General features: G+C 49.4%; 1 protein-coding gene across 3 annotated transcripts in view; it reads right to left on the bottom strand.

The window, feature by feature from the left end:
- Positions 1–27,186, bottom strand: part of LOC100602507 (chondroitin sulfate synthase 1) — a 205,758-nt gene that overhangs the window by 105,260 nt on the left and 73,312 nt on the right. The gene's annotated exons all lie outside the window — the stretch shown is intronic.

Genomic DNA, 27,186 nt, shown 5'->3' with positions numbered 1-27,186 from the left:
GTAACTGAGATTACAGGCACCAGCCACCACGCCTGGCTAATTTTTGTATTTTCAGTAGAGACAGAGTTTCACCATGTTAGCCAGGATGGTCTCAAACTCCTGACCTCAGGCAATCCGCCTGCCTAGGCCTCCCAAAGTGCTGGGATTACAGGCGTGAGCCACCGCGCCTGGCTGAAGGTGCTTTCTAATATCACCCGTCATCTATTAAACTGACATCTAAATCAGCATTACACTGTTGTAACGTTAGCCAATATTTCACTATTGCTTTGGCCAGGCCGACTGACTTTCCCATTGAACACGGAAGTCATGAAGATGATGAAGTTCCCAGACGACCCATTTTGGAATTCAGAGGTGAATCCAGAGGGGAAGCTGATTACTGACTCAGGACACATGCCCTGGGCTTGCAGGCTGGATAGTCCCTGGGGCCACCTGAGAGCGGAACATCAGGCGGTGGCGATTGCAGGTGTGAGTGGAATCACAGGGCTCCGCGGTGCACAGGAAAGGGTAAGGACAGCATTATTTGTTCCCCCCAGTTTCACATCTTTTGAGAGGCCATACACAGAGCACCGGCCTTTTGCAGCTCAGTTCTCTGTTGTTTCATCCTTTTGCATCTTCCAAGACGCTCCTGTAGCAGGATGAATAGAATCATCACTTTTTTTCCAAATGCCATCCCTGCACCCAGGACAATTATGGGACTTTCTGGGGCTACTGGGAAGGAGGAGGACTGGGGATGGGAACTCACACTTCCTGCATGTCCACCACGGCTGGAGAGGCCACAGTGCCACACATGTTTGTGAATGTGACTGATCTCCTTTCATTCTCACACCTCCCGTAGGGTTTATTCTCCTGCTTCGCAGATGAAGTAACAAGTGAATAGAAGTAATGAGCTGGGCGCGGTGCTCATACCTGTAGTCCCAGTGCTTTGGGAGGCTGAAGTGGGAGGATCACTCGAGGTCAGGAGTTCAAGACAAGCCTGAACAACACAGTGAGATTCTATCTCTACAAAAAGTTTAAAAACCTAGCCAGGTGTGGTGGTTTGCACCTGTAGTCCTAGCTACTTGGGGGGCTGAGGTGGGAGGATTGCTTGAGCCCAGGAGGTCAAGGCTGCAGTGAGCTATGATTGCACCACTGCACTCCAGCCTGGGCGACAGTGTGAGATCCTGTCTCTAAAAATAAAAAATAATCGACCAAACTCACCTGTCTGGGGATCAGCAGTGCTAGCATGCAGTCCTGGGTGTGCTGGCTTTGGAGCCCTGCTCCACCCCCAGCCCCAGCCCGTGGGTTTCTTTTGGTGGGCGCGTGTGTATGTATTTGTCATCTCACAACATGAAAAGCCTGTACAGTGCAGTGATTATATTCCGGCTCTGGAGTCAGCCTGCCTCCCTCTGAGCCCCGGTTCCACTGCTCACTGGCTGTGTGACTTGGAGCAGGTTTCTTGACCTCTCTGTGCTTCAGTTTCCTCATCTGTAAAATGGGAGTAATGAGAGTAGCATCTACCACAGAGCTGGGATGGGAAAAGTCCTATGTGAGCTATTTTTATCTGTTGTTGTTGTGGATGCTGGAGTGGGTAGAGGAGCCTGCGAGCCTGCACAGCTGGGAAGGGCAGTCCCAGGGAAAGCGTCCCGAACCCTGCTGACCTCAGGAGCTCCCAGAGCCCAGTTCAGTGAAGGCAGGCGTGCAGGGCAGCGGTGTCAGGCTGACACCCTAGATACTGTCCTCCCAGGAAGTGGTTTTGGTTTTATCCCACTTTTGGTCTGAGTGAGCAGACAGGCCCTTTTGGGCTCCTGTCCCCAAATAGCCTCCCACCCTGTATCTGAGGGAAAGTGAAACTGTCCATCCTCAAGTCCGAAGCAGGCCCCTGCTGAGGCCCGGACCATCCTCTGAGGTGGTCGGAAGAATGGGCTTGGGTTCCGGCCAAGCACCCTGAGAAAGGTCAGCCGCACTTGCTGGATGCAAGTGGGTCAGGGGCTGTGCTAGTGTGGGGACAACGGATCCCTCAGCCCTGGGCCGTGGGGCTGTGTCTGCCCATGGAAAGGCCCAGACCCCAGTGGGCCAGGTTCTGGGCTGGTGGCCTGGGGGGTGCCCTGCACTGTCTGCCTGTCCTTGGGGCTTTACTGCCACCGGACTGGGCGTCTCTGTTGTTTCCCTGAGGGCACCTTTCTACCTACACCTCCAGCGTTCAGGGCCTGACCATCCTAGCTGGGCTTCCAGCCTGAACTGACAGGCCCACCTTCCCAGGGCACCCTCTGGGCCTGACCAAGCCAGTCTTGCCTGCAACCCCTGAGAGGCCAAAGCAAGGCCCTGGGTACTTGAGGCTTCCCGACTCTGGTTAGAGAACACCGGTTGCTTCATTTCCCCCCCCACCTAAAGTGTGAGCTCTGAGATGGCAGAGGCAGGGTCTGAGACAGTCAGAGCCCCCATAGCTCCGTGCCAGGTCCCCAGACCCAAGCCCACAGCAACAAGCACAGAAACCGGTGGTATAGAAACAGTCCCCAGACACCCTTATCAGTCAGATAGCACAAAGCCTTCCTGTCTGTCCCAGCCTGGCCCCATAAAAACAGAGCTGCTGATTAGAGCCTTCCAGACACCAAGGCTGGAGCCTTTCAAGGGCTGAGAGACATTCTGGTGAGCTTTTCCTGCCCCACTCTCTCTTTAAAAATTACAAGGGGTCAGGCACTGTGGCTCACGCCTGTAGTTTCAGCACTTGGGGAGGCCAAAGCAAGAGGACTGCTTGGAGCCAGGAGTTGAAGACCAGCCTGGGCAATATAGCAAGACGCCATCTCTAATAGATACATATATTTGGGGTTTTCCAAATTAGCACCTGTCCTTGAAAAGAAATTTGAAGCTGTGTTTTTAAAACCATAAAAATATTCATCATTTACCCAGAAATTTCATTTATGAGAATGTAGCTTAAGGAAATAATGGAAAGGAAGGAATAAAGTACTATTGAAAGCTACCCACTGCTGGGTCTGTCTAGAACATCTAACCTGACCCTGGAAATGACCCCATGTCCAACATCAAAAAGATGGCTAGATGAGCGCATGGCTGTGAACCCACATGGCTGTATTAGTGCATGGACGGCTGCTAAGAATGGCTATATTAGTACACGGCTGTATTAGGCACTCGACGGTGTCCTGGATGGCTGTTAAGAATATAAGTGACCGGCCGGGCGCGGTGGCTCACGCTTGTAATCCCAGCACTTTGGGAGGCCGAGGCGGGCGGATCACGAGGTCAGGAGATGGAGACCACGGTGAAACCCCGTCTCTACTAAAAATACAAAAAAAATTAGCCGGGCGTGGTGGCGGGCGCCTGTAGTCCCAGCTACTCGGAGAGGCTGAGGCAGGAGAATGGTGTGAACCCGGGAGGCGGAGCTTGCAGTGAGCCGAGATTGCGCCACTGCACTCCAGCCTGGGCGACAGAACGAGACTCCATCTCAAAAAAAAAAAAAAAAAAAAAAGAATATAAGTGACCAAGGTTCACAAGCGGCCTGTGCCCAGCGGGCGTGCAACGTGCCTGCATGTGACCAGGCATGAGGGCACATGTCGGGATGCCGGGATTGCAGCTCACACTCCCTCCTGGCCCCCTTTCTTGCTTTCATTCGTTTCTTTCTCTCTTCTTTTCTTTAACTGAGGCCACAAGGACTTCTGCCTGTCCTCAAGAGGCTGGGAAGACAGCCTCCGAGTGGCACCTTCTGGCATGTGGAGAGAGGAGGAAATGCATGAAACCACTTCCCAGCTTTCTTCCTGATTTGCAAACCCTTGCTCTTCCTCTCAGCTCCTGTGAGCCCCAACACAACTAAATAGCATCGTCATTATCATCATCGTCACCATCGTCATTGTCGTCAAACCCAGAGCCAAGCTAAACTTCCTCCCTAGTGAGTCCACGTTTTCCTGCAGGCCCCGCCCTGAGGCCCCAGCTCCTGAGAGACCTGTCAGTCACTGGAAAGTGTCTCAGAAGCCATCTCCACCACTCGCTGGGGCTCTCCTTCCCTTCCTCAGGGGAGCAGAGGAGCTAACTGTCCAAAGGCCAAGCCACCTGCTGGGTCACCCAAGGAATACAGGCCAGTCCAACCGGGGAAAAGCACGTTAGACAGAAAAATAAAACTCCAGGCCCAAAGGGGAAGCTGACGGCAGTGCATCAGGGGCACACCCACCCAGGGTGGGCAGCAAAGTAGGCATGGGGGGGCTCCGGGGCAAGTCAGAGCTGAGTGTTCCTGGCAGGTGTGGGCAGGGACACGCATCTCCCAGGGAGAAGACTGGGTGCCAGTCCTTGACCCAGAGCTCACTACCCAAACATCCAAGTCACTGCTTGCTCTGGGTGAGGGGTGCTCAGAACCACAGCTGGGGGAGGGTCCTCGAGCACAAAACCAAAAAGCACCAACCCTAAGGACGAGATCAACCAGCCTGACCACGTTACATTTATGAACTTCTGTTATCAAAAGACACCAGAAAGGCCGGGCACTGTGGCTCATGCCTGTAATCCCAGCACTTTGGAGACCAAAGCGAAGGGATCACTCCAGGCCAGGAGTTCAAGATCATTCCGCCCATGGCGAAACCCCATCTCTACTAAAAAATAAAAAATAATAATAATAAATAAAAAATAAAAGTAAAAAAAGACGTCATAAAGAGGGAAAAGACAAGTCACAAGCTGACAATATTTCAACAATTATGAGCAACACAGAATTTGTATTCAAACTACAGAAAGAACCCCTCCAATCTAATAAGGAAAAGATAAACAATATAATAGGAAAATGAGCAAAAGACTCAGAGGGGCATTTACAAATGAGGAAACTCAAATTGCAAAGACGTGAAAAGCTGCTTAGCCTGAAATGCAAAAGAAAGTCAAGAGGACAATGGGAAGCAACAGGAAATACATACCTGTCCTGAGAGGAAGCCCATGTGCTGTCGGGCGTAACCATAGTGAAAACGCCTGCACGCGGGCACGAAAGGACAGAGAGTGTCTGTACAGCACAGTCCAAAACACAAAACACTGGCCATGGTCCAAAGAACCCTCAAAAGGAAACTCAACTATTTTTCCAACTGTACAGTCATTCAATGGAGTCTAACATTCATTCAATGGATACATGTCAAAAAACATAATTTTGAGCAACAGCGAGGAGAATACAGAATTTAAAAAGAATACCTGCAGCCAGAACCACCACCCAAAAGAGGCCTCCAGTCTCAGCAATCTGGGAGGCTGAGGCGGGAGGGTCACTTGAGCCCAGGAACTGGAGACCAGCCTGGCCAACATACTGAGACTCCATCTCTACAGAAAAAAAAAAAAAAAAGAAAGAAAAAGAAAACTTAGAGGGTGTAGTGGTACATGGCCGTAGTCCTAGCTACTCGAGAGGCTGACACAGGAGGGTCACTTGAGCCCAGGAGTTCGAGGTTGCAGTGAGCCAAGATTGTGCCCCTGCACTCCAGCCTGGGTGACAGAGAATGATCCCAAGTCAAAAAATAGAGAAAGAAAAGAAAAATAAACAAACGAATACCTTGAATCTGATCTTATTTATATATTAAGTACAGAAATAAGAAAAACTCTATAATGCATTAATTTGAGACGCATATGTTCACAGATGGTAAAGGGGTAAGTGTTCATTTCATGACTACTACACTACTACTATTTATTTATTATTTATTTAATTTTTTTGAGATGGAGTCTCACTCTGCTGCCCAGGTGGAATGCAATGGTGTGATCTCAGCTCACTGCAACCTCTGTCTCCCGGATTCAAGCAATCCTCCTGCCTCAGCCTCCCGAGTAGCTGGGATTACAGGCACGCACCACCACACCCAGCTAATTTTTGTATTTTCAGTAGAGACGGGGTTTCACCATGTTGGCCAGGCTGGTCTCGAACTCCTGACCTCAGGTGATTCACCCACCTCGGCCTCCCAAAGTGCTGGGATTACAGGCGTGAGCCACCACACCCGGCCTACACTACTACTATTTAAACTGGGCCTAAAATGATGTCTGTGCGTATAAAACACCGCACCATCGTTTGGGACGGAAAAGACTGAAGTGACTTGTGTGCATCTGTAGGAACTGGCTCAATAAACAAAGATGCATTAAGGTTCATTGTGCAAAAGTTAAAGAAAAACAACCACTCAGTAGAGGCTCTCTGCATAAACAGATCCCCAGGTATATTGACAAGTGTGAGAAATAAAACCAGGCATAGAACAGGCCAGGTGCATGCCTTCCTCTTCTCTAGGCAATGAAGAAAATCACCGTCTTGTTTGTCTTCGCCTGTTTTTGCTCACAAACCCAGGGTGACCATTTGTCCTGTCTCAGTTGGTGCCTGCCTTTCTGGCACAACTTGATCACACCTTTCACTCTTAGCAAGGTCCTGGTTTGAAGGATAAATTACATGGGCCACCCTAATCAAAACCCATTTCACCTCCATCCCTAGCACACAGCTAGCCTGCATTTTCCCATCTGTCTTGCAGGGGGTCTGGCCATGGGCGCCAGCTCTAGGCAATGGCGCCTCAGTGGAAGTTACGCCATGGCTCTCGGACCTGGACCGGAGAGCTCTGCCCTGTGGGATCCTTCCTCCACCAGCGGTCTGGGCGCCAAAGCCCAGGGCAGCCTCAGAAGCCCTGAGCTGAAGCTGGCAGAGCCCCTGGCAGCCGGGTCCCGGAATGACTGTAGGGAGCTCGGCCTCCCGTCCTCCCTGCCTGCCTCTGCTGACCTGCACTGTCTAGGATTGTTGGGGTGGGTAGAAATCAACTTCAATTGTTTTTGAGCCATCAGGCATTTGGGGGGACTATTTGTTGCAGCAGTCACCCTAACTAATACAACTAATTTTAGTTTTATTTTATTTTATACTTATTTTATTTATTTATTTTATATTCTTACTTGAGGACCAGGATAGCTGCCTTTCATTAGGCTTAGTGTCCCTGGGTTTTCCCTCTGCACCCAGGAGACCATGACCGCACCCACATGCAGTCCTGTTCCCACATGCACACCTGTGCACCCACGCACACACACTCCCTGTGCACCTACACACACAGCTCTACACACACATACCTGTGCTACCACACACGTGTCCATGCACCCACACACACCCATGCACCCAAACACAACCATGCACACACACATTCCTATGAACTCACATACACACACAGCTGTGCACTCACACATATCTGTGCACCTACACACACACTTGCACACATATGCGTGTCTCTGCACCCACACACGCACCCACACATACCCCCTGCCCCATGACTACAGAGGTGACTTTGGCCATCCCTAGAACCCCAGGTGGGAAGCACCGATTGGATCAGCCTGACAAGTCCAGGTTTGGCAGTTGTTTCCCCCCTAATTTGAGCTGCTTGCAAACAGGAGCTAGTTATCTCTTCTGGGGTTGGTGAGGAGTGCAGATGAGGGGTGTGCAGAAGGAGCCCAGCCCATCTTCATAGGCCTTTCTGGGAGCTGCAAGGACCCAGGTGCCAGGTTCCCTTGGCAGCAGACCCATCAGGGTTGGGCTGGGTGGGAGAGAACCTGCCAGGTCTTCCTCCAGCAGGAAGTGCCCTTCTCCTTGGCCCCCCAGCATCTCCGCCCGCCTAGAGGAGATCTGGGCCTTGGAAGGAAGAAGGATGAACTCTGACAACTAACCACCCCACTCCCACCCTTCTCATTTTCTTTAAAACTCTCAGCAGGCCCTCCTCCTCGACTCCCCCACTATGAAAGTAATAGGTGTTTTTTGAAGGGAATTGGGAAACATTAAGGTTCAAGGAAGAGCATGAAGATACCCACATCCCATCCCCAGAAGCAACCAGGGCACTTCCCAGGGAGGCCAAGCACTGAGGGGCAGGCCATCGCAATGCCAGTGTTCTTTTTTTTTTTTTCGAGTCTCGCTTTGTCGCCCAGGCTGGAGTGCAGTGGTGCGATCTCGGCTCACTGCAGCCTCTGCCTCCTGGGTTCAAAGGATTCTCCTGCCTCAGCCTCCTGAGTAGCTGGGATTACAGGCTCACACCACCACGCCTGGCTAATTTTTATATTTTCAGTAGAAAGGGGGCTTCACCATGTTGGCAAGTCTGGTCTCAAACTCCTGACCTCAAGTGATCCTCTGGCCTCGGCCTGCCAAAGTGCTGGGATTACAGGTGTGAGCCATTGCGCCCGGCCTATTGCTGAGGTTCTTTTGGGGAGTTTGGGTTTTGTTTTTGTTTCTGTGATGAGAGATATAGAGCACAGAATGCATCACCGTAACTACTTCTTTAGCTGTGTGGCGCCGTGGCCTTGAAGTCTACGCACGCTGTTATGCTGCCGTCACCACCATCATTCCAGACAGAGCCCTTCTGGCCGCCATGCCGTTCTGCTGCTCAGAACTATTCCTCCTATTGCTCAGCCTCGTCCCCACTGCTGGAACCCACTGAGCCTCACTCAGTCCTCTGACCCTCACCTAGGAAACGGGGACACAGTTGTTGAGATGATGAAGCAATACTGTGAAAGTGCTTGGGGTAGTGCCTGATGCCAACTGAACCCTCTCTAAGGTTAGCTGTTGATCCAGCATCAGTTTCACACCTTCTGAGCATCTCTCCCAGGCTGAGCTCCAGAGTCTGTGGGCAGTTCGAAGCTGCAGAAGTGGCCCTCTGAGAGCATTCTGGGGGAACCGGGACACCCACGTACCCAAAACTAACATGGCAACGACTGGCAGAGTAACGCGGGGCACGCAACTTCCTGTGCGATACCTGGGTGTGTGAAACGCTTGTTTTTCAAATAAACGTTTCTAAACTTTAACAAATCTGTCTTGGACTGAGCAAGTAGTATCAGAACACGCTGCTCCTCAGTGCAAGCCCAGCGCTACACAAGAATAGGGAGTGGGTCTCCCCGCCCTCCTAGAAGGGGTGCTGTTCACAGCTGTCTGCTTTTCCATCCACACACCCCTCCCCAGCTGTGAGCCAGTTCAGCCTCAGTCATGTTCAGGGTCACACGGGAACTGGGGGCTGATTTTTTCTGTACAGTTTGGGAAGGGTCTGGGTCTTTGTCCACTGCAGCTGCCACTCTGGGGCTGTGCCACGGGCGAAGGGATCCAGCATTTGGGTACATTGTGCACACCCCCTCTTGGCCCACAAACTGAGGCCCCACACTTTCACACTGAACCACACCCCTGAGCAATGCCCAGCCCCCTCCGCTGTCTCAAGTGTCTCAATTCCAGGGCCAGCCATTCCCCTACATGCACCCCCCACAAAGCATGCATCCTGTTCTCTGTTCCACTGATCCACCCCCCACCCACCACCCCACCAAGAGACTGAACCACCAGGGCCAGTGGCTCCCCATGGACACCCGGAGGCGGCTTCCCCTTCCTGGGCCGGGGGTGGAAAACCCTCTAGAGACGTCACAGCTGCAAAAGAATAAAGCCACACACTCAAAACCAACAACAAGGAAACACCAAGTCATTTTTTCCATCGCCACTCACCTTTTCACACCCTCTCTCTGGAAGCCCCTGTGGATCTCCATGCTCCTTAGCCGGGCCTGGGCCTGTGCCCGAGGCTGCCCCGGAGGTGCGGGTGGAGGATGTTGTCTTGGGCTGCCCCAGGGGCCTTGGTCAGGGGCTGGGCAAGGAAGGGGATGCTGGATGTCTTCCTGGGCAGCTCATATCAGCTGCCACAGGATAAGCTTTCTCAGAGTGTTAAAAGAACACTCTGACACACAAGCTACACACAGAAGTGTATAGTACAGAGGTTCCCAAAGGGCACAGCAGGCAGGAGGTTGGAGACCAGAGCACCTGGAAAGCCCCCTTCTCACCCCCTGACTACTGGGGCTCCCTAGAGGGAGCAGCTCTTCAGGCCAGATATAAAACAGAAAAGGGCAGATCTGAGCTTGGCAGGACGAAAATTGGAAGGACAGACAGTTGGACGCATGGAGAGATGGAACTGGGAAGAGGGATTTGAATTAGAATGTTTTCTGTTACCAGTGACAGAAACCCAATTCAGACCAGCTTAGGTGGAAAAAAAGAGGGTTGGGGGATGTTGTGGAATCTATTGGCTGAAATATCCCGGGGTGGGCTGGTTTCAGGTATGGCTGGATCCAGGACTCAAGCAATGATCTCAGTCTCTCTCTCTCTCACTCACATTCTCTCTTCACTTTCCTTATCTTGACTTAGCTTTCATTTGTGCATTGACCTTTCATGTCTTCCTGCAGATGGGTCATGCTATCAAGGAAGAGACCACCAGTAGCCCAGGTTTACATCATCCCAGCTTGGTAATCCAAGGAGAAAGAGACATTTTTCTAATAGCCACATAAGGGCCTGATTGGCTTGGATCACAGGCCTACCCCTTGAGGCAACCCCTGATACCAGGTTGACGAGAGCACTAGCTCTGGGCAAGCCAGGGTCATGTGCCAGTGACGTGGCCAGGAGAGAATGAGACCATGACCCACAGTCCCACCAGAACTATTGCTGGAGATGGAGGAGGGTGGTTTTGTGCAGACAAGAAAGAGTCAGTCTGCTACAGCAATCCAAGCTGATGGTATGGAATAAACAAAAGGCCAGAGATGGGAACAGCCAGCCAGGGCAAAGCATTCTTGCTGGGAGAAGCAGGAAATGAGAGGGAAGGTAGGTCAGGCCACCCACAGAGGGTTCCGGACACCCCACAGACAGCTCATCCTCTCCATCCACCACTCTCTCACTTTCTATCAAAATTGCCTCTGGATACAACTCAACAACAACAACAAAATAAACATCCCAACTCAAAAGTGAGCAAAGGACTTGAATAGACATTTCTCCAAAGAAGATATACAGATGGCCAATAAGCACATGAAAAGATGCTTAAATCACTAATCATTAGGGAAATGCAAATTAAAACCATCTGAGATACACTTTTCACTCAGTAGGGTGGCTATTACAAGAGAACAAAAAGGAAATAACCAGTGCTGGTGAGGATATAGAGAAATTAGAACTCCTGTGCCCTGCTGGTGGAAATGTGAAACGGTGTAGCCACTGTGGAAAACAGTACGGCATTTCCTCAATAAAATCAAAATAAAATTACTATGTGATCCTGGTCAGGCGTGGCTCATGTCTGTAATCCCAGGACTTTGGGAGGCTGAGGCGGGTGGATCACTTGAGGTCAGGAGTTCGAGACCAGCCTGGCCAATATGGTGAAACCTTGTCTCTATCAAAATATACAAAAATTAGCTGGGCATGTGCGCCCCTGTAGTCCCAGTTACTCGGGAGGCTGAGGTGGGAGAATTGCTTGAACCCAGAAGGCAGAGGTCGCAGTGAGATGAGATCTCACCACTACTCCAGCCTGGGTAACAGAGTAAGAACTTTCCTAAAAAAAAAAAAAAGAAAGAAAAATTACCATGTGATCAAGCAATTTTACTTCTGGACATATGCCCAAACGAAATGAAAGCAGGATCTCACAAGAGCCAAAAGGTGGAAGCAATATGCATATAATATAATATTATTCAGCCTTAAAAAGGAAAAAGATTCTGACATAAGCTATCACATGGATGAACCTTGAGGACATTACACTAAGCAAAATAAGCCAGGCACAAAAGGACAAATCCTGTATGATTCCACTTGTATGAGGTACCTGGAATAGTCAAATTTGTAGGGACAAAGTAGAATGGTGTTGTCAGGAGCTGGGAGCAGGGAGAATGGGGAGTCATTATTTAATGGGTATGGAGTTTCAATTTTGCTAAATGAAACAGTTCTCTGAATGGATGGTGGTGATGGTAGCACAACAACGTGAATGCAGTTGTCTGAGTCAGCTTGGGCTGCTGTGACAAATACCATAGACCCAATGGCTTAAACAAAAGACACTTATCTTCTCACAGTTCTGGAGGCTGGAAGTCCGAGATCAGAGTACCAGCGTGGCTAGGGGCTGATGAGGGCTCTCTTCCTGACTTGCAGACAGCAGCCTTCCTGCCTTGTGCTCATGTGGACTTTCCTCAGTGCAAGCACGTGGAGAAATCTGATTTCCTCTTCTTATAAGGGATCTAATCCCATCATGAGGGCTCCACTCCCATGATGTCAACCAAACCTAATCACCTCCCAAAGATCCCACCTACAAAACCCACCATATTCAGAGTCAGGGCTTCAACATGAATTTGGGGGCGAGACAGTCTGTAACAGTACTTAATGTCACTGAACTACACACTTAAAAATGGTTACGATGGTAAATTTCATGTTATGTATATTTTACCACAATTTAAAGAAAAACTATACAAGTAAAAAAAAAATCACCTGCGGAGTGAGTTAAAGATTCAGATCCTTGGGCTTCATCACAGTGATCTGATGACTGGCTCCGAGCTGCAACTTGGGAGGGGCTGACCTTTTATGAGCTACAGGCAAATTCAAGACACAATACAGTTTGAGAAGCACACTTTAGGCACCAGGGAGCCACGGAAGGTTTTCAGCAGGGTGGTGGCAGGATACAAGTTGAGGGTGATATGATGGTGTGCAGAAAGAGGTTCTAAAACTGTCCTGTCCACATTGGATAAGAGGGGAAAAGTGGGGAAAAGAAGGGAGCAAGTTATGACGGGGATGGGGTGAACAATCTCCAGAGCAGAGTGAATGCTCCCCAGAGCAGCACTGAACAGAAACCCGCTGACCTCAAGCTCATTGCCAGCCCAGCCAGCAGCCCCCTCTTAATGAAAGGGGACCGAGTGCCTTCCAGCTGGCTCTCTCAGAGCCACCCTGACAGAGGTGTCTTGCAGCAGGACCATCTGCAGACACAAAAAGAGCAGCTTCTTCCGCTGGAGGAAACCAGCCGGCATCACTGGGGCCTGGCCAGGGACAGAATCCAAGTTTCGGAGCAACCAGCAGGGACAAAGGCATCTGCACTGTCTCAGCCAACACCTGCCAGGAGGGAAACAACAAACCCTCACTGGGAACTGCATGGCTCTGCTCCCAGCCCTCCGGCCACTGATGACCACTTATCATTCAAGGGGACAGACCCTACGGGGAGGAGCAGAGCTGGGGCCCTCCAGAGGCCAGCCTCTCAAGAGCCATTTCTGGTGCTACTGGAGGAGCGAGGCCCGTTCTGATCTGGAGACACCGCAGCATCTGTAGAAGGAAGAGGCCTGTGGCCCCGCTCTGAGGCCCAGCCTTTGCCAGGCGAGATAAAGAGATCAGTTTCTCCTGGGGCCTCTCTCTGCTCTCTGAACACTTTCCAAGGCACCAAACCGGCTCTATCTAGAATGATAAGGAAGTGTGTGAACTCCAAGCCCCAAGGACAGGCACCCTCCTCCCCTCCAAGGTGAGTCCAGCCAGGTGGCAGTTGGATGCAACCAGAGAATGGTAGCAGAGGCAGGGGGCAGGGCAGGGCGTCTTCTCTGCCACATAGAGAACATCAGATGGTGGCACGGGCAGATGGGAGTTTATGTTGGCTCTTGGGTCCCACTGCCAACAAAGTGATCACTTGGAAGAATGATTTCAGAAGGCCGATGTCTGTGCACTTTGTGGCAATCTTCAGCCTCCGATGTGCCCCTGAGCATCCCTGCCTCCAGAAGGCACCTGTCCAGGCCTCCACTGTTTATCTCCAGATAATCTTAGGTTTCCTTTTCTCTCCCCATTATACGTGCTTTTTGTAAAAAACCTTAAACAGTACTGTTATGGATTAAATTGTGTCCAACCCCCTCCCCAATTCATAAGTTGGAGTCCTAACTCCCAATACCTCAGAATGTGACCTTATTTAGAAATACAGTCATTGCAGATGTAGTTAGTTAGGCTAAGATGAGGTCATGCTGGAAGAGAGTGGGCCCTAATACAACATCACGATTGTCCTTATGAAACCGCTTTGCAAAATTATGACTGAGACAGTGAAAGAGATCTAACTTAATCAACTCCATCTTGCTTCTAACTTCCAAGCTGTCCTTGTTCATTCCTGGGCATAGGCTGAACTAATGGGAGAAACTTAGTTTATAGTTTGAAACAAAGATGATGGTAGGCTTTTCCCCAAGTGGACTTCCTTCTTTCCTGGTGACCAGATGGCCTTTGTAGGACTAACATTAGTCAAAAGATTAGAAATTATGGTTTAGGAGCCATGCAGCTGGAGGCTACAAGATTCCCACCCTCCCTAAACTGCTCCTAAGATCAGTGCTTGAGATATTTTGCTGACCCTGCACTTGATGGATCAGCTGGCCACCACCCAGATCGATAAACTGGCTCATCTGATCTTGTGGTCCCCACCCAGGAACTGACTCAGGGCAAGAAGACAGCTCTGACACCATTTGATTTCATCCCTGACCAGTCGGCACTCCCAGCTCACTGGCTCCCCCAACCCACCAAGTTATTCTTAAAAACTCTGCTCCCCGAATGCTCGGGGAGACCGATTTAATAATAAAACTCCAGTCTCTTGCACAGCTGGCTCTGCATGAATTACTCTTTCTCTATTGCCATTCCCCTGTCTTGATGAATTGGCTCCATCTAGGCAGTGGGCAAGGTGAACCCATTGGGAGATTACACTTATACAAAGCGGAAATATAGACACAGAGACATGAGTCAAAGGAAGACAATGTGAAGACACAAGAGAAGAGGGCCCTTTGCAAGCCAAGGAGAAAGGCCTGGAGCAGCCTTGCAGGCCCTGGAGCAGCCTTGAAGACCCTGGAGCAGCCTTGAGGACCCTGGAGCAGCCCTTGAAGACCCTGGAGCAGCCTTGAAGACCCTGGAGCAGCCCTTGCAGACCCTGGGGCAGCCCTTGAAGACCCTGGGGCAGCCCTTAAAAGACCCTGGGAGCCAGCCCCTTGCAGACCTTGGGGCAGCCTTGAAGACCCTGGAGCAGCCCTTGCCGACCCTGGGGCAGCCTTGAAGACCCTGGGGCAGCCTTGCAGTCCCTGCAGCAGCCTTGAAGACCCTGGCTTGCAGACCTTCCCTCACAGCCTCAGAAGGAGCCAGTGTACACTATGAGACAGTGTATTTCTGTTGTTTAAGCCAGAGGTACCCAGCCTTGGTACTGTTTTCAGCAGCCCTAAATCCCCTCTATTAAATGCCTTAGTGCTGAAAATGCCTGAAGTGGTCTTCTTTTTTGTTTGTTTGTTTGAGATGGAGTCTCGCTCTGTCACCCAGGCTGCAGTGAGTGGCGCGATCTCAGCTCACTGAAAGCTTCGCCTCCCGGGTTCAAGCCATTCTCCTGCCTCAGCCTCCCGAGTAGCTGGGACTACAGGTGCCTGCCACCATGCCCAACTATTTTTTTTGTATTTTTTTAGTGGAGATGGGGTTTCACCATGTTAGCCAAGATGGTCTCAATCTCCTGACCTTGTGATCTGCCCACCTCAGCCTCCCAAAGTGCTGGGATTACAGGCGTGAGCCACCGTGCCTGGCCATGAAGTTGTTTTCATTTCCCTCCCTAGATCCTGAGTGATAGAAATAATTTGGTAAGTCTTATTTCAGACCTTTCTGCAGAGAACTTAAACACCATTTGTTTCCTATTTAAGACTATAAAATTGACACCTGTTCATTGTGAAAAATTTGGAGTTACTTAAGAGTATACAAAAGAAAATAATCACTTAGGATTTCTGAGGTTTTTCCATTCGGTCTTTTCTCTGTGGATGTCTGTAAATATATATGTTCTCTTCTAAGCTGGGATCATAATGTGAATACAGTTTTATAACTTGCTTTTTATTCTTTTTACTATGCGAGCATTTTCACATGTTGTAGAGTTGTCTTCAGGAAGATAAGTTTGAATGAATACAGAATATTGTACTATAGTTCAGTTTATGTTTTAACTCATTTCTTTTGTGAGGTAGCTCATAAATACAAAAGAGGCCATTAACATATGTACAGTTTAAACAATAATTATAACATGAACACCAGGAAAAGAAACAGAACAGGCCAGGAACAGTGGCTCATGCCTGTAATCCCAGCATTTTGGGAGGTTAAAATGGGAGGATTGCTTGAAGCCAAGAGTTTGATACCAGCCTGGGCAACATAGTGAGACCCCATCTCTACAAAACAGTTTAAAAGTTTGGCCAGGTGCGGTGGCTCATGCCTGTAATCCCATCATTTTGGGAGGCCAGGCGGGTGGATCACCTGAGGTCAGGAGTCCTAGACCAGCCTGGCCAACATGGTGAAGCCCTGTCCCTACTAAAAATACAAAAATTAGCCGGGCATGGTGGCAGGTGCCTGTAACCCCAGCTACTCAGGAGGCTGAGGCAGGAGAATCTCTTGAAACTGGAAAGCAGAGGTTGTCCTTGACTATTTTATAAGAGCTGTTTTAAAGTTCTTATCTGCTAATTTGACCTCCTGGTTCATCTCAAGGTTTACTTCTATTGCCTGATTTTTCTCTTGACTATATGTTACAGTTCCCTGTTTCTTCACATGTCTGCTAATAAAAAGTTAATAGTCTTGCATGGCAGCCAACCAGCAGATCTTGGCAAGAAGTGCTAGAATTTACAGGGCTTGATGCAGAGTCCAGAGTGAGGACGGGAAGCTATGACTAAAACTCTGCCCAAGGCACTAAGAAAGGCTTGACTAAGAAGGAATTCTGAACATCATAGATGATCTGCTGTATAAGCTCTGGATTATATTATCTTCCTCTGAAGAGTATTGATTTTTGTTAAATTCCTAACTAATCATCTTGATTTTTGTGGAGGCTTGGTTTTCACACTTTATTAGGGAAGGTCTGTTTTGTTTTTGCCATTGGTCTTAGATAAATATAAGACCTAGTCTTTGTTCCTAATATATAACCCTCTTGGGGTTTCAATGGAAATCCAAAGGTGTTTATGAAGCCCCATATAATTTAGTGGGACTCTAACTCCAAACTCTGACTTTCTTGCAATGGGAAATCTCCGATTGGCTTTTTCCAGCCCCCCAGCGATTACTTTCTTCTGGGTTCCTTGAAGTCTCCCCCATGCAAACATGGTTAGGAGTTAATTGAGACTGAGAAGGGGGTTAATATGCAGACTTGGGAGTCCCACCCTTTAGTCTCCCTTCTTTTTGGGATTTCCCTCCTCCACTTCCAGCTACTCTGGCAGCTTTAAACCCCATCCTACACGATCTCAAGCCATTAATAATGGAACTTTTTGAGTTCTAGCTCCTAAGTGCTATGGACTAGAAAGTGCCCTCCAGGAAGGGGCCGTATAAGTAACATGCATCTCACCCAATGCACTTCCTTTTTATCAAGCATCAAATTCTCTCCAGTTTCTACCTGATCTTCGTTATTCTCCAGGGCCTTCAAATAGTTGTTTCTTTTTGTCGTGGTGGTTACTACTTTGTCCATAGTTTATAATTGCTATCTGTGGGAGGAGTAGTCTGATATGAGCTACTGCAAAATTCCTGAAACTTGAATCTTCTGAATACTATGTATTTTGAAGAAAAACGATTTTACTGCATCTATATTGAATAGTATGTTTATGGAATCTTAAAAAAAACAAACTTTTAAAAGGCAGAGAAAAATTAAACAGGTAAACGATGAGCTTTACAGTAAAACATCCTATTCAAGCGGCTGCCATTTCTTGGTACCCTGCCAGCAGTCTAAACTGAGGATCTTAAATCTTTCTGGCACTGCATCTCCCCTCTCCCCCCAACGTGGATTTTGGAATAAGGCTGATCTGGTATGAATTTTGGATCTGCCATTTATTGGCTCCATGACCTTGGGCACGTCACCTGAGCTTCCTGAGCTTCCAGTCCTCATCTGTAAACTGAGGTCAAGAATTCTGATCTCACAGAGACAGGGGGAGCAGTAAATGAGGTAACTTATATGAAGTGCCTGGCACTTAGTAATGGTTCTGTAAATGTTAACTTTATGATTCAAGAGTGAAAGCATTCCATATCTGTGAAGTCAGGATCTTGTTCTTACATTGAAAGCTATTTGATTGTTTTCACCTAAAAACTGAATGTCCCAGGCTGTCTTTATAGAAATATCTAATTTTAGCTGTTATTTTCCTTTGGCAAACCCAGCTGAGAGGCTAGAACAGAAGTGAAGGGTAACTAATCTCGGCTGCACACCATAGCCTACCAGACCCCCGGGGGGGCCACAAAGCTGGGTGTGCATGGGCTTGGCCAGCCTGGTGGGGCAGCAGGCACCCAGTAGATCAAGACACAGTCCCCAGCTGGGAGTGAGATCCAATCACGGAAGTGGAAAGGGGCCTGGGCTGAGGGTCGGGGAGGCACGGCTAAAACCCTGCCTAACATGCCCAGAGAGAAGGTCACATTGCCACCAAATCAGGAAGTGCGCCCAGGGCAGTGAGGGCCGGGCATTCCAGGCACAGGAAGGCCCGGGGGAAAAGCATCGCTTCCAAGAAGTGATTGCCTGGCTTCCTCTTCAGGAGGAGGAGGGAGTGAGTGGGGGTCTGTGGTGATGGGGTGGGGGCTGTGGAGAACGGATGAGGTCAGAAATACAGGCGGCACCGGTCAAGAAGAGCCTCAGCCCAGTTAAGCCAGGAAGTCTGGGCCTGAACCGGTTCAGTCTAAGCAGGAGAGTCCAGATAAGATTTGTTTTTCTGTTTTTTTAAGGAAGAGGCTGGACTGGAGGAGCAGGAAACGGGCAGGGCATGCCCTGTAAATGCAGCTTCGTCAAGAGATGAGAGGGTGGGCGGAGCATCCTAGGACCTCATCCAGGAGGGTTTGTGGGACCTGGTGACTCACGGGATGTGGGTCTGGAAGGAGTTCTGAGCAGCTGATGCTACCAGGTGGGGAGATAGTGGGGAGGTGACACCAAACTGAAATGAAGTGACAGGAGGAGAGCCGGGTTCTGTCGATTCTCCCATCAGTCTTGGGAGATACTGGTAACTAAGCCCATTTTGCAGAGGAGGAAGCTGAGCTCTGGCACATGGAACTTGTCCAGGGTCACACAGCTGCAGGCACACTGGCACAGGGCCTGGCCAACTGTCTGTGGAGTTGATCCAAACCAGTGCTATGCTGGTAAGTCCAATTAAAAAAAAAAAAAAGCCTGCTTTGAAGCGTGTGCCATTTCTTGTGGTGTAAATACTCCCACCTCAGCCAATTTCAGTGACCAGTATGATGTCATCGAATGTGGAGCTGGGGATCCATTTTCATGAGCCATTCCCTAGCTGGCTTCAGAACACCACTGACTCCAACTCAGGTCAGCCTGGTTCTGAGGCCCCTTCTCCTTCCACAGTGCCAAGCACACAGCTCACAACTAATCCAGGTCTCGGTATTTGTATTCACTGCCCTTTACCCTGGTCTCTCATGGGTTTTACATACAGGTTGGTGTGTACAGTGGGTACAGGAAAACATCTGACCGTATAACAGAATCACTATCTCTCACTCTGCCCCCAAGCCCAGGCCACTCTGTGACTTCAGGATGTACAATTTAGTTAATTCTTCTGGAGCCACATTCAAGCATCAAGCCTCCTGCAGAGGGACATTCTGCTGAGGGCTCACAGCAATCCCTGCAGCACGGTTGGATTTGGTTTTAGTGCTCACTGAGGTGGCTGCAGCTTGGCCAAACTCTGACATTAGCCATAACAGCTACCTGCTCATCATTCAGATCCCAAACACAGTGAGGTCTTGTCCCAAATAGGAATTGTGTTTCTGATGTCAAAATCTGCAAATGGATTCAATTTGCACAGCAGCTGTCCTCAAAGTTGGCAACTCGACATCCTCTCAGACAATTCATTTTAAGACAATGTGCAGTGTTTTAGTCCCAAACCTATAAAAGCCCATATGCATCACATTTTCTCCCAAATCCTGTGGCCTGTGGATATTTTCCTTCTAACTTGAAACTGACTGCTGTGGAGGCAGAAGAAAGGCAGATCCACAAGGCCAGGCAAGGCGGGTAAGTGGAGCCGCGTGCGGACAGGGCCCTTGTGTGGGTGGAAAGGGACGGCACGGGGGCAAAACGGAGCCATTCTGTGACAAACTCACCTCCCAGCGCCACTCAGGGCGGTTGGCTGCAACAGCAGCGACTCAGAGGGAAAGGCCACTGCACCAGCCCTCAGCTCGGGGAGAAGGCGGTGAGATGATGCCACAGGGCATTGAGCCAGGGCCCCAGATCAGGTGTGACGTGGAAACCAAGCATCCTTCAGGGACGGCCTGGCAGCAGAGACCCGGCCTCTGGGCAGGCAGAGCAGTCAAGGCCGCCCAGCAGCTGCTGGTGGACCCTGGGAAACCAGCTGGGGTTGCACAGGGCCCTCCCCTCCCACCGAGCTGATGGAACACGTATGTCACCTCCTCCTGAGGATGCGGCCCAGATGGTGAATGCGCTGACACCCGCCTTTGAGAAGCCGGGCTGCTGAGTTCCTGCTGGAAGGCACATCCTCTTGGTAGAGAGACCCATCCCCAAATCTAATTTTAAAGAAGGCCCATGAATCATTATCCTAACTGCTCATTACCCAGGGGCTGCGTGGGGAGCCGCCTCAGACCTGTGGGCTGCTCTAGCGTTGGGGAAGCCAGGAAGGCACGTGTTGTTAACAACTGCTCTCCTCGAGCCCACGACCCTCTCTCAGAAACCCCCAGCTCACTGGTGCTGCCCTTTATGCCACAAGATGCACAGCGTCTTCCCTTCATCACCTCATACTCCTACAAAAGTGCTCATTCACAGCGTCCCCAGGCCCCTGGACTCCATCCACCCGCAGCCAAACATCATCTTCAGATCTAATAATGTGCCGTGCCTTCCAAGTAGCACAGAAACCACATGATGATAAATCATAACCAATGTATATTTTCTACACATTATATAAAATATAATACCAATCTTCAAAACTTGCCTAGAACGTAGGTAAAGGTGGTCAGTAATTCCATCTATGCATATCAAAACGTATTCCCATCTGTTTGCAAGTGTATACTTTTCCCACTAGGAAATCACTCCTGGCTGCCCAAACGGAAGCCCGGTGCCTCTGGTCATGTCCACATCTCGTCCAGCACTTCCGCCGCCTCGCCAAGTCTGGAAAGAGCTGCTCTTATCTCAGGCTACCCACTTCCACTCCACGCCCCTGCCTGTCCCATCTCTTGGAATGAGCGCCAGCTTCCTGGCAGTGGAGTGTACCTCATTCCCGAACAGGCCCTCTGTCTGGAACGCGCCTCTTCTCGCTCCCTGAGTCATCAATAAATCTGTCTCACTTTGTCCTGACTCAAGCTTTGCAGTCATAGAGTTGGGTCTGTGGAGTTGCCGTCTTCACAGGATGGGGGATCCAAGACGCTGAGCGCAATATTCTCACAGGATGAGGGATCCAAGACGCTGTGTGCAATATTCTCACAGCATTTCTTAAAGGTCATTTCACTTTTCAGGCTTATTTTTAAAAAGGTTTTATTAGAACTAGCTAGTAGGTATAAAATGTCAACGTTGACCAAATAAAACAAAATGCCAGACGACTTAGTGTTATGTCAGAAATGGCCAAGCCCCAAAGTCCCTCAGCCCTGGAAGAGGATGATCCAAAGTACGAAAAGGGTGATGTGGAAAGATGCTCCCTGCATCCTGTGACTCAGGATGGAACCACGGGACGCTGGAGATGGCCAGCAGGAGGGGAACGCCCAATTCTAGGAGAGAAGGCAGCCTTCCCAGGCAGTCTCACAGTACCAATGTGTTTTAAATGGATGGAAAAAAAGCAAGATGTCAAATTGTATGGTAGGTGCACCCTTACATCAAACGGTACCTACCGCAGGCCCTGACGGGAACGTGCCAGAGTGGGAACAGGGTGGTACAGAGGAAGGGCCTGGTCTTTCCTTTCCCTTCTCTACTTCCCTATATGGATATCCTCTGCTGCAGTTACATTGTTATTTACCATGGAAGAAATAGAATCCATTCAAAAATCCAAACTGCAGGCCGGGTGTGGTGGCTCGTGCCTGTAATCCCAGCACTTTGGGAGGCTGAGGCAGATCCATCACTTGAGGCCAGGAGTTCAAGACCAGCCCAGCCGACATAGTGAAACCCTGTCTCTACCCCGTAGAGGGTTTCAACATAGTGAAACCCCGTCTCATTTTCATAAAAATATGAAAAATCAACCTGTGGTGATGGCACATGCCTGTGGTCCCAGCTACTTGGGAGGCTGAGGCACGAGAATCGCCTGATCCTGGAAGGTGGAGGTTGCAGTGAGCCGAGATTGCGCCACTGCACTCCAGCCTGGGTGACAGAGGGAGACTCTCTCTAGAAAACAAACAAACAAAAAAAAAAAAAACAAAAAACAATATCCAAAACGCTTCCTTCGTAACACTAATGGGATCACTTGAAAGTGCACTTTTAGAAATGATTCGTTTCTAGCTTCAGACCTCGGGGTGTGCCCAGGGCTTTTGAGGCTATAAATGAAATTCCTCTTTCTGAGCTTTTGCCTAAAACTCAACCCAAACTTAATTCAGAATGAATGAATCTGAAGGTGGCTCTAAGGCTTGGCTAGAAGCATTTCTTTTCTCCAGTAGGGTCACATGTGGAGCAGTGAGCGAGGCATGAGCCAAGGGGATGAGTCGGGGTAAGTTGGCAAGGGGAAGGGGGCAGCAGCAGCCTGGGAGCATCGCCGACTTAATTGTGATGAAGAGAAATTCATTACAGATAAGCCAGCTTCATTTAAGCATTTTCCAGAGCTTGCCCAACCACTTTGCTATTAAGTGATTTGATCAATTTCTTATTATATTTTCTCATTAAAAAGCAGTCAGGCATAACTGACTACTCTTACAGTTTTAAAGGAAATGTAGCTAGAATGTTCTTTAAAGGACAACATTTCACTTTTGTCTGTATTAGTAAGAAATGAAGACCCTCATAACTGGAATATCATGAATGGTAAATTAAACATATTAAGAAATATCTGACAAAAGACATTTAAGTGGTTTAACTGCACTGATGACAAGCCAGCCCCTAATCTGTTTGACGCCGATAGTTTCCGGTGAAAATCTACACCCCCTCCCTCACCCCTACACCCCTGCAGAAAACCAAACCGAACTCTGAGGCATCTGCTCTCTACCGGAAGCCATTCAAAATGAGTTACTGTAACTTGATCCACTGCATTGTAACCTTTACATTTTCATTGCATTTATAACAAGTTAGATGAAGCAGATTTGGTGCAAGCATTTTCATTTCAAGCAGAACAGAAGGGGCCATCTTTCAAGGGTTTAGCAAGCACAGTGGGACCCACCGTGGCAGGTAGCAGCCCTGTGCAGCCACTTGAGCTGACAGACCACCCCCCCTCCAGCTGAAGCACATAAGCTCTTTTGCAGCAGAGATTACAGCAAGTTATAGAGCAGTAATGCAGCCTAATTCCCCAGGGCAGGCGTCCGTGCAGGCACAGGGAGGGCTGGCCCTTGGCTTCCTCTGTGATGAGGGCACAAGAGGAAACCTTGCCACCTGGGGCCTGGGCAGGAGCTCCTCAGTGCAGTAGGCAGGTGTGTCACCTTCCTGGAGGATGGGTCTTGAGAAACTAGACCCTAAGGGCAGGGAGAATGCCTCTGGAAGCCGCCGGTTCCCATAACCTAACTGTCATCCTTACGAGATGGAGTGTGGTGCCCGCAACTCACTAGCGTGTACACTTGACTCGGTGAACACACCGAGTAGTGAAAGGAGGTGGCTGCAGGAACACCCAGCCCTCTAGGTGATCCTTCAAGTACATGGCAAGGAGGCAAACATGACAATCATTTTGCTCAGGTCAACTGCTACGTAGATGGCCAGTGAGCGCTCTGAGCCTGCTGGGCTGGGGGAAAGAAACCCGGGTCCACTTCTGGGCTCAGTCAGGGCCTAGGCTTTGATGCCTTTGTGAAATAGCAGGAAGGGGCTCAGACATACTCTGCCTATAGGCCTCAATAACTTATCAGCAGGGCCATGAAGGCGTGCTGGGGCTGGGGCAGGAGTAAGATGAGACATCCGAGGGTCAGAGTTCCTTCCATCATCTGAACTGTCGAAGGGCCCAAGCTGCAAGTTTGCCAGCACCCTCCCTGGCCCGCACACCCCGGAGTGGAGGGAACGCGCCACCTTTGCTCCCGAGGCCTGCCTGCTTTTGCAGCCAGGAGGGACTGTCTCATGACCTTGTGACACATGGCCTCGTCTCCACAGAAGGCCTTGGGATGCTAGGCTCACATCCATGCTCTGGTCTCATCCCAGCCTAGAACAGCAGTGCAGGGAAGGTGACCCACCTTCTGGAAGCAAGCTGCAGGTTCCCCTGGTCTGCCAGTGCTGTCTGCCCCATAAGGCTCTCCTGGTTCCACTCCAGGCAGGGCCCCTGGCATCCAACCACAAGGCCGGGATCCCACTGGCAACCCCTCCCCACACACTTCACTGGGTCATGAAGCCACGTCCATCTTCTGCCCTGAGGCTCCCCGCCAGGGTCCACATGCTCAAGAGAGAGGGAATTCCCTCTCATTTGTGTGCAAAGTTCAAAAATGTTGTCTATGCATCTACACATACACTTCTGCCTTCCTGGCCAGGACAAACTTGGTGGCTCTTTGTGGGAAGTCCTGAGCTGGCGCTGGGAGGAAGGACGGAGGTTCCCCTTCATGCTTTTGTGATTGTGCCCTTCTCCCCTTCTTCAGCCACATTACACACTAGAATTTTAACACACTGTTCACAGGAGTCACAAAGCAGGAAGCCACAGTGGAAGGGTTAAGTAGGAAGCTTCCAGAGATTCAGGGGGAAGGGATTAGTTCCAGGCCCAGTAGGGGCCGCAGGTCTCAGCCTGTGCAATGGCAGGAGTACTCAGTGCAGAGTGCGGGGGGGCATGCCTTTGGCAGGAGGCACATGTGGAGAGGGCGCTGGAGGGAGTAGGGCAGTGTGGTTCCCAATATGCCAGGGGACTGGCAGGAACAAGAGCCCCAGGCCTCCTTGAGGGGCTCTAGTGAGACAGATACTGCCACATGGGCACAGAAGGAGGTCCAGCTGTGCCACATCCCACAGAAGGGTCAGGGTGGTAGCGGAGTGGAGAGTGGGGTGTTTCAGCTGCGTCCTGGGAAAGAGTCAGTTTGTCCAGATGGAGGGAAGTGTGTGCCAGGGCCACAGACATGGATGCCCCCATGACCTGGGGCGCAGCGGCTGGAGGAGGTGCCCTGTGGAATGGGGGATGACAGATGCGGGGACAGTAGCCAGGCTGAGGAGGGCCCAGGTGCCAGTGGAACTGATGAGTCTACCCTCTGGGCAAAAGAACAGCCAGGTGACCGAGAGGAGAGTGGAACCTGGAGGCCAGTACGCGGAATGCAGGCACGCCACTGCCAGGGCGGGGAGCTAGAGGAGGGTTCCCACCGCGTTTCTGGAAACCGAGCCTGGAAGGGAGGCAGCACTTCCACGAACACCAACACTGCTATCAGGAAGAGGGACAGCACTTCCATGAACACCAACACTGCTATCAGGAAGAGGGACAGCACTTCCATGAACACCAACACTGCTATCAGGAAGAGGGACAGCACTTCCATGAACACCAACACTGCTATCAGGAAGAGGGACACACTTGATCAGGAGTGGGAGCAGGGAAGGAAATGGCAGGTTTAACCAAGGTCACCGAAATGCTGGATGCACACTCAAACGTGTCACTCACACATCCCAAATCCCCCCAGTTTGTTACTATGGTAAACAGGAAAGAATTCATACTACTTTGTCATTAAGATGCACATTATGCTCTTCCTTGCCGAAGAATACAAATGTCTCTGCTTTTTCTCCAAGAAAAAACTGAACACTCCACAGAGTAAATGGCAATTAGGCTGAATTACGGCCATTCTTTCTGTGAGTGCAGTGTCATTATGCTGGGACTTAACTGTCATTACACTGTAAATATACCTATCCTGGGGGCAATGCTTGTCCACACGCGCTTCTACCTTGGCATCAAAGATCTCACTTCTTTTGATTCTTGGGTTATATTGCAACTGTGTTGATTTATCCTCTAACTAGATTGATCCTGGAACCCCAAGTTGTGTCACAGCCCCATGCCGGGTACTTGTTAAAATGCAGATTCTATGGGGCCTGGGACAGGACATTTCTATCCAGGAGCCAGATGGGGCCTGGGCCTGGTTTGAAGATCTTTGTTTTGAAGAATGTGGAGTCAGCGAGTTGATGAGGAACAAAGGACGAGCTCATCTGAGGAAAAAACGGAAGGAAGCACTTGAAACTGGGTTTCGTTTCACTCCCAAACTGCAGTCCACAGAAGTATTTCCCTCAAATAACTTGAAAAACTTTATGAATTGTGTTTAAGTTTTTTACTCTCCAAATGTAATACAATTCTTCAGCTAAAACAGAAATGATGAGACAAAATGGTTCTGAAAAGTACAATAGAAAAATATTGTTCACTGGTTTATTTTTCCAAATGAGCATCAGGCTATTTACAAATACGCAGATCTCCAATGATGTGTATTAAAATGGCAAGTCTATCACCGTTTGAAATCTAAATGAAAAAAAATTTTATTAAGGCACATTTGATCTGAGAATTTAAAAAACTAACTTTCTGGTATAATGAATGACAGATTCATTTCACTTTCGTCCCCAAAACACATGAGCACCAAAATTGTCAAAGAACACTTAATATTTAGTAAAACAGTAAGGAATATAAAAATTAAGGAGGGGAAAAAGCGTTTCCAAAAGGAAATCTTTGGAGATAGGTTTACTGCAAATAAAACAGACTAAACACACTCCTGATACACATAAATAATACTAACTAACAGGTACTCAAGAAATGGCAGAGCTCTGAACAACAGATATTAAATAAATTAAAGGTATTTCAGATACAAAGGATAAAACAAAACAGTAATGAAAGAATGAAAACCATCTCCACCCACACAACACAGACAGGATGAAAGGAACAAAACCAAATACATTTTTCCCCAATGTTTTGATTGGGGGGGTTGTGTGTGTTTCAGTTTGTGTACATCAGATTTATTGTAACAATTCATCTTTGTCATTCTAAACATTAATATTTTACCCTTTAAAGAGAAGGGTCAAGAAGAGAAAATGCCAAATCCTTCGTGAAATTTAATGCCAGGTCTATTTAGGCCGAATGAACTACCACGAGAGCGGCCACATATCTCACTGTGCTTTCTTCACGCCCCTCGCGTTAAAATCTACGTGGCCAGCTGGGCTTGGTGGCCCACCCCTAGCACTTTGGGAGGCCCAGGTGGGCGGACTGCCTGAGGTCAGGAGTTCATGACCACTATGGACAACATGGTGAAACCCCGTCTCTACTAAAAATACAAAAAAATTAGCCGGGCATGGTGGTGTGTGCCTGTAATCCCAGCTACTCAGGAGGCAAAGGCAGGGGAATTGCTTGAAGCAGGGAAGTGGAGGTTAAAGTGAGCCAAGACTGCGCCACTGCACTCCAGCCTGGGTGACAGAGCGAGACTCCGTCTCAAAAAAACAAAAAACAAAACAAAACAAAACAAACAAAAAACCT

The sequence above is a fragment of the Nomascus leucogenys genome, chromosome 6 (genome assembly GCF_006542625.1).
Source record: "Nomascus leucogenys isolate Asia chromosome 6, Asia_NLE_v1, whole genome shotgun sequence".
NCBI classification, from domain to species: domain Eukaryota; kingdom Metazoa; phylum Chordata; class Mammalia; order Primates; family Hylobatidae; genus Nomascus; species Nomascus leucogenys.
This window is presented reverse-complemented; position numbering and strand designations above follow the sequence as displayed.